The 8,082-nt window shown below is 51.2% G+C and overlaps 1 pseudogene; it reads left to right on the forward strand.

The window, feature by feature from the left end:
• The first annotated feature begins 1,987 nt into the window (after window positions 1–1,987).
• On the forward strand, window positions 1,988–2,194 carry LOC142289200 (U2 spliceosomal RNA; annotated as a pseudogene).
• Window positions 2,195–8,082: the final 5,888 nt, after the last annotated feature.

The raw sequence follows: 8,082 nt of genomic DNA on the forward strand, positions 1-8,082 counted from the left end.
TCTGCAGCTTTTACCGATGCAGGAAGATGCGCACTACACCCTACCATGCTCAAACCAATGGTTATCAACCTGCTCAGGACTTTACCCCATATTCCAGATGTGGCCTTACAAGTGATTTATAGAGGGGTAACAATACGTTGGGATCACCGGATCTAATCTCCCTTTTTATACACCCTAAAATCTTGTTTGCTTTAGAATAAACAATAACATCATAAAGGTATAGCAGTACCGTTTCAAAGTTTCGGTGTCCCAAGCAGCATTCCATCAGCCTCTGGAAGGTTCCTGGCAAATTGCACAGCTCGAAGGGCATGCTTTTGAACTCGCAGAGACCCATCGGGGTGGCAAAGGCGGTCTTCTCCCGGTCTGCCTCAGCAACGGACACTTGCCAATAGCGACTAGTGAGATCAAGGGTAGAAAAATAATTTGCAGTTCTCAATGCAGCTAGCTATTCCTCAATACAGGGGAGTGGTGCTGTCCTTCTTCTTTAACAGGACCAACGGAGCTGCCCAGAGGCTACAACTGTCACGGATAACCCCAGCCTCCTTCATGTTGCTCAACATGTCCTTGGTACACTGGTAATGTGCAGGTAGTTTTGGCTTATATCTCTCTTTGATGGGTGGGTGTGCACTTGTGGGGATGTAGTGTTTGACCCCTTTTATTCTTCAAAAGTCTAGCGGATGTTTGCTGAAGACTTGCTCGTATTCTTGCACTAGCCTGTAGACCCCCTTCTTGTGATGTGAAGGTGTGGAGTCAGTGCCTACGTGTAATTCCTTACACCACTCCTCTGGCTGACTTGGTGAGCTGTCACTGAATGGGTGGGCTGAAGCAATGGTGGATGCTGCTGTTTGGATAGCATGTGTATCTACTGAGAACAGCTTATCAATGGTGGCAAATCGGAGCAGCTTAATCTCTTGCTCTCCGCAGTTCAACACTCTCATGGGCACGCTTCCCTTCCATATTAATGAATAAAACTATGATGTAAATAGCATATAGATACCCCACAAATGCAGATAAAAGTAGGTTATGGGAAAAGGGGGAAGAGAGAAACAGGAAAATAGTGGAATAAAGTATACCTTCCAGGTGGGAGAGGAAATGGCAGCACAGCCAGTGGAGGTGAAGCAAGGGGAGCCTGCAACTAAAGAGTTGAGAGCGTTATCACATGGTGACTGAGCCTGATTGTAACGGGAGCATAGAGGTGCCGATCCTGTCTTACCTCCGTTGGTGTAGAAGTGGGTGTCCTGTGGTGGAGTCAGCTATGTGCAGTGGTGGCCGTGGGTTCTTTTATGTGCGACCGTAGTAATAGCTGCGCCCACTTCCTGTATGGGAGTGGAATGCAGTGAGGGTAATGGAACGCACGCCTGCGCATTTGTGTTTAACGTCGCGCATGTGCAGAACGGAGAAAAGGCTGCGCTCACTTCCTAATGAAAGGGAGTGAGACGCATCTGGGAAGGGAAGGGAAAAGATTAGGGTTTGGGGATGATGAAAGGGCTTTCTACGGGCAAGGATGGCAAAGGGTGGCAGTGACGGAAAGTCAGGCAGCCTGTCCTGTCCGTCCGTCTTTTTGTATCATGAATTGGAAAGACTGCAAGGGGGAGGGGAGGTGCTTGTGTCCAAAAGGAGGAGTTATTCAGATTCATTGCAGTGGGCGGCGGCTGCAAAAAGCACCATTCTTCTTGTTTTTGCTCTGCAAAACAGCCTTTTCAAGGGTTGGCTTGGGTGACAAAATGTCTTCTGTAGGCGTGGGTTTGTCTCCCTCTCCCTAAGATGTGTCCGGTATAGGCCAGGGTGCCACTCAAGGCCGTAACCAATTCGGGTTATAGCTTCTCGGCCTTTTGGCTAAGATCAAGTGTAGTTTCGGAGGACGCTACCTTGGTCGGTACTGGAAGGTGCCTGGGATTGCACGTCTGCCGGCCTTGAGGAAGTGTGTGCGCCTTCTGGTGACACATAGCCCTCTTGTGCCTGGACGGTTCCCAGGCAACGGGAGGCGATCACCTTTGTTATTTTGAAGTCCTACTGATAAACAGAAAAAAACAAAAATTAAATCTGTTCTTATCAGTTTAATATCTGATACGTCCCCTCTCTGGGGACCATATATTAAATGGATTTTTAGAACAAGGAGATGGAAAAAATCTTGCTCTGTCCACTGCACGCATTGACCTGGTATTGCAGTACCTCCAGGACCGGTGCACCCCTTCTTAACCCAGTTTCCAAAAGCAGAACTCAATTCACCTGATTCAAATGAGCCCCATTAGTGAATTGAAAGAAAGCAAAAACTTTATATGCACCTCAATTTGGCCAATTCACTTTTCACACTTTCACCCTTTTTTTTATCTTTCACACCTTTTACTTGCTTTATTGATGCAAAAAGCTGTGCCAAATAGCAAACTCATCTCCACTCAACTTGACCAACTCTGCTATGTCCCGTGCAGTATCTTATTCTCAGTCTTATCTAGATCATTTGCAATTGAATAGAATAGATCCCTTTTGGCTGCTTATGACTGTGTAAAATATGTAGTTTTACTGGGCTGGGATGAGAGAATCCATTGAAGCATGGTGTAGGGATTGTGGTTCCTGTGTGCTAAGAAGAGAGGCTGGCACCAGCCAGAAAGCCCCATTGCAGCCAATAATCACTTAATAACTTTTTCAACTTGTCATCATATGGGAGGCCTTCCATTCCTTGTAGTAGTCTAGTTGCCCACCTTTGAACTGACTCTAACTTCTGAATGTCCTTATTAAAATGTGGAGCCCAAAACTGGTTCCCATATTCCAGATGTAGCCTTACAAGTGATTTATAGAGGTGTAACAATACGTTGGGATCACGGGATCTAATCTCCCTTTTTATACACCCTAAAATCTTGTCCCAAGCAGCATTCCATCAGCCTCTGGAAGGTTCCTGGCGCATTGCACAGCTCGAAGGGCATGCTTTTGAACTCGCAGAGACCCATAGGGGTGGCGAAGGCGGTCTTCTCCCGGTCTGCCTCAGCAACGGACACTTGCCAATAGTGACTAGTGAGATCAAGGGTAGAAAAATAATTTGCAGTTCTCAATGCAGCTAGCGATTCCTCAATACGGGGAGTGGTGCCGTCCTTCTTTTTTAACAGGATCAACAGAGCTGCCCAAAGGCTACAACTGTCACGGATAACCCCAGCCGCCTTCATGTTGCTCAACATGTCCTTGGTACACTGGCAATGTGAAGGTGGTATTGGCTTATAGCTCTCTTTGATGGGTGGGTGTGCACCTGTGGGGATGTGGTGTTGGACCCCTTTTATTCCCCCAAAATCTAGCGGGCTTCCCACCGGTAACCCGCTCCCCAGCTTGGATGGATGCTGAGGGAGCCCCTTTTGCCCGCAGGCTCTGGCCCTGGGAACTGTAGCCTTGGCGGTGACTGTGCTTCCCTCTACGGTGTGAGCTGTTGCCTTCAATCGGGTCTTGATTGCTGGGAAACCCTGGAGGTTCCTGTCGCTAACGGATTTGACCGGTTTTACGGCGACTCCTAGCCTGGTCGGGGTCCGTAGGCCCTGCCGGATGGTGCTGGCTTCTCTTCACTCCCCGATCTGGTACCGGCGGGCCACCGCCCATCCCCGGTCCGTACGGTTCACTCCAATCAGCCTCTCCTGCAGAAGGTCACCACCGTCTGCCAACCTTGCTGAGTGCCCGGGCCACACACCCGGACACGGTCAGTCTCCTCTCCTCTTCACTTCTCTAACTCCAAAACTGATCTCTAATCTGACTCCTTTTCCCGCCTCCAGGACTGTGAACTCCTCGGTGGGTGGGATCAACCGCCTGGCCCACCCCCTGGTGTGGACATCAGCCCCTGGAGGAAGGCAACTAGGATTTGTGTTTAGCTTCGGTGTGCCTAGCCGGAGTGTAGAGTGTGTTGGTGTAGTACCTGTGACGACCTGGCTTGTCCAGGGCGCCACATTCCCCTATAGTAAAATGCAGACCGTCCGCGGGCTGCCCGTCCATCACCGGTTTTATTTTCACAACTGAAAAAGAATAAAACGGTAAAACATGTAAAAGCATCATAAACATTTTACAACGGTACAGCTTCCGCTCTTCTCCCACCCAAACAACCTGGCCCTGATGCTGCCCCTAAGAAGCGGGCAGCACCCCTTGACCCCAGTCCAGCACCAAGTTGCCCGAGCGGGTTCTGTGTCTTTCAGGGGGCCCACGTCCAAGGGGACCCCTGAACCCCCGGAGGATCGCCACCGGTTACGGTAGTGGCGGGCCTAGGCCATCCCTTTCCTCCAGGCCCATCCTCCCAAATCAGCCTCTCCGGAGGCGGTAACGGTGTCAAGCCAACAAACATTTTTATTTACATTGCACTAAGTTTGTGGTTGCCCTGCAAGTTCTCGGGCTTGTCCGTAAGCAGTTCCTTACGCAATGGTTGCACAGTCCCTACGGGGACAACAGTTGCCGGCAACGGCCGGTTTAATCACGGTTCAATCAGGTAAACTTCTTTGGTTGATCATCTTTACTTATCATTTAAAACTTTCAAACTGGTACACTCAACACATAAAGCCCCCCCCTTTTAAAGAGTAGTTTCCCTGTACCTAAGTGGGGGTCTACCTAGGTTGGGGCGAGTGGACCTTCGGGGTCCGGTGTCAGTGGTGACAGGCAGTGGGGCAGAGGGAACAGTCAGTTCCTCCTCCCTGCTATCATGTGGGGCAGGCGGAGGCGTAGGGGAGCTGGGTACAGGTACATCCCTGGGCACTGGCTCGCGGTTAACCGTTTCCATCATTTCTTCATCCACGGGTTGTGGGAACAGTATCACTGGAAGGATCACCGCACCGTTCTGTGTAGGCCAGTCTGCTGGAAAATCACCCATCATGGTGTGGATTACCTCTTTTTCCTTCTCCACTGGACTGGGAACTGGAGCCTCATCCGCTACTCTCAATGCTGGTGGGCACTTCTTCAGGTGGTCTCGGGAAACCGTGGCCAAAGTCCCCCCCTGGTCACGGCTGATCTGGTAGGCCTTCCCATTCTCCCATCCTGTGGGCTGGACTAGATACGGGGTTTTTTCCCATTGATCATCCAGCTTGTGGGCCCTTCTTTTCCGCTTCAGCACTACATCCCCAGGTTGGAAGGAACCGGCAGGCGCCTTCTTGTTGAAGCACTGCTCCTGTTGTCCCCGACTCCGGCACAAGTTCTTTTCAACATACTCCTGGACCTGTCGGTACTGTGTCCTCCGCCGAGTGTCCCATTCAGCTGTCGACAGGAGTGCTTCTGAAGCTTCCAAGCCCATTTCCAGATCCACTGGTAGCCGGCCGGGACGAGCTCTCATCAGGTATGCTGGAGTGCATTTCGTAGAGCTGGAAGGGATGTTGTTGTACATATCGACCAGGTCAGGTAGCTTCTCCAGCCACAGGTTCCGCTCTTCCAGTGGTAACGTCTTGAGGAGGCCCAGGACCAAGTGGTTCATCTTTTCACAAATGCCATTGGTTTGGGCGTGGTAAGGCGTGGTCCGGATTTTCTTGCAGCCGTACAACTGGCAGAATTCCTGGAATACCTCTGCTTCAAAGGCCGGACCCTGGTCGGTAAGCACCCTCTCCGGGTACCAATGCGGTCAACAGAAATAAGCCTGGAAAGCCTTAGCAGCGGTGCGGCCGGTTAAGTCCTTAACTGGGACAACCACCAGGAACCTCGAGTAGTGGTCTACGATGGTCAGAGCGTAGGTGTACCCACTTCGGCTGGGGGTGAGCTTTACATGGTCAAGGGCAACCAGCTCCAGCGGTTGGTGTGTAATGATCGGGTGTAGGGGTGCCTTCTGGCTGGCCTCGTCCTTCCTTCTCAATGCGCAAGGGCCACATTCTCGGCACCAGGCCTCCACAGATTCCCGCATTCCACTCCAATAGAACCGCTCTCTTAACAACATCTCTAGCTTCTTCCACCCGAAGTGCACTGCACCATCATGGTATGCTTGCAGGACGGTGGGCACGTTAGCCTGGGGAATCACCAGCTGGCGGATCTTCTTGTGAGTCTTTTGATTAATCAGCTCGCGATACAACTTCCCCTGGTGTAGGTATAGCCGGGTCCGTTCTTGCCACAGACGTTGGGCTTCGGCAGGGGCAGCAGGGTCTATCCCAGCAGAACCCTGTTCCACTAGAGTCTTGACCAGGCGGACAGTAGGTGCCTGGTCCTGAGCTTCCTGCCAGTCCTGTCGGGGCAGCGGATCCAGGTTCACCCGTTGTTGGTAGACGTGCACCTTCTCAGTGAATGGCCGGTGAAATGCAGGCAACTCGATCTCTTCGAGGTCATCATCCTCTGGCCCCTCTTCCGACAGGTGGGGCATCCGGGAGAGTGCATTGGCATTGACGTTGGTACGGCCGGCCCGGTACTTGATGGTGAAATCGTAGTTGGCTAACCTGGTCACCCACCGCTGCTCCAACGCGCCCAGCTTGGCCGTATCTAGATGGGTCAGCAGGTTATTGTCTGTGTACGCGGTGAACTTGGCTGCTGCCAGGTAATGGCGGAACCGCTCGGTGATAGCCCACACCAGTGCCAAGAGCTCAAGCTTGAAGGAGATGTAGTTCTCAGGGTTCCTCTCAGTCGGTCGGAGTTTTCGGCTAGCATAAGCTATTACCTTTTCCCTTCTGTCTTGGACCTGGGATAGAACAGCCCCCAAGCCCACATTGCTGGCGTCGGTGTAGAGGATGAATGGGCGGCTGTAGTCAGGGTACGCTAGGATTTCCTCTCCGGTCAGGGCTGTTCTCAGCTGGCGGAAGGATTCCTCATGCTTTTCTTCCCACACCAATGGGGCTACTAGGGATCTACCACCCTTGGTCTGTCCTACGAGGAGGTCTTGCATGGGGGCAGCCATCTTTGTGTACCCCTTAATGAAGCGACGGTAATATCCCACCAGGCCCAGAAACTGCCTCACTTCCCTCACTGTGGTCGGTCTCGGCCAGTCTTGGATGGCGGTGATCTTCTCGGGGTTGGGGGCGACACCTTCCGCACCAACCACATGTCCTAGGTACTGCACTCTGGGTTTCAGCAGATGACACTTTGAGGGCTTCAACTTCATCCCATACTTGGCAAGGGACGCGAACACCTCGGCTAGGTGCTCCAGGTGGGCTTCATACGTCTGTGAGTACACAATCACATCATCCAAGTACAGCAAAACGGTCCCATAGGCAGTCTTCTCTCGGTCTTCCGGTGCCACGGCCACCTGCCAGTACCCGCTGGTGAGGTCAAGGGTGGAGAAGTAGTTAGCGGTTCTCAGCGAGGCCAGGGACTCTTTGATGCGGGGCAGAGGGTAAGCATCCTTATGCGTTATCTGGTTAATCTTCCAGTAATCCACACACATCCGCATGGTGCCATCCTTCTTCTTAACCAGCACCAACGGAGCGGCCCAGGGACTACAGCTGTCCCTAATAACCCCTGCCTCCTTCATGTTCCTCAACATGTCTTTGGCGCATTGGTAGTGCGCAGGGGGAATAGGCCTGTATCTCTCTTTAATAGGGGAGTGTGTACCGGTAGGGATGTGGTGTTGAACCCCTTTAATCTGCCCAAAATCTAGAGGGTGCTTGCTAAAAACCCGCTCATACTCCTGTACCACCCGGTATACCCCTTCCTTGTGGTGTATGGGGATATCATCAGTGCCGACATGTAGCTCTCGATACCACTCGCCTAACTCCCCCAGGGATGAGTGGGAACCGGCAGCAGGCGGTGTGACCGGGGGAACGGCTTCATGGATCGTGTGGGGATCTAGAGTGAGCAATTTGGCAAGGGTAGCGTACCGGGTGGTGCATGAATGCACACATATTGGTTTTATAATCTTATTGTATTACTTTATATTCTTATTTCACTTGTGCATATCTCCACCATAATCCTGGCTAAGAAATATAGCTTTTTTTGGGGTACACAGGTAGTAAGGTCTTCTTTCTATTTCTTTAGGGGTGATATAGCCTGGTGGAACTCTAGACCTCTAACATTATATATGCACCCTTTTTCTTTATGGTTCTTGGACACCTTATAACATTCTTCCATACATATATATCTTTCTCATAAATTATAAATAATTAGGCATTTTTATATATTTTATTTACATTTTCATAAATAACTTTTTACAAAGCATGGGGG

This window comes from Anomaloglossus baeobatrachus, unplaced genomic scaffold (genome assembly GCF_048569485.1).
Source record: "Anomaloglossus baeobatrachus isolate aAnoBae1 unplaced genomic scaffold, aAnoBae1.hap1 Scaffold_91, whole genome shotgun sequence".
NCBI classification, from domain to species: domain Eukaryota; kingdom Metazoa; phylum Chordata; class Amphibia; order Anura; family Aromobatidae; genus Anomaloglossus; species Anomaloglossus baeobatrachus.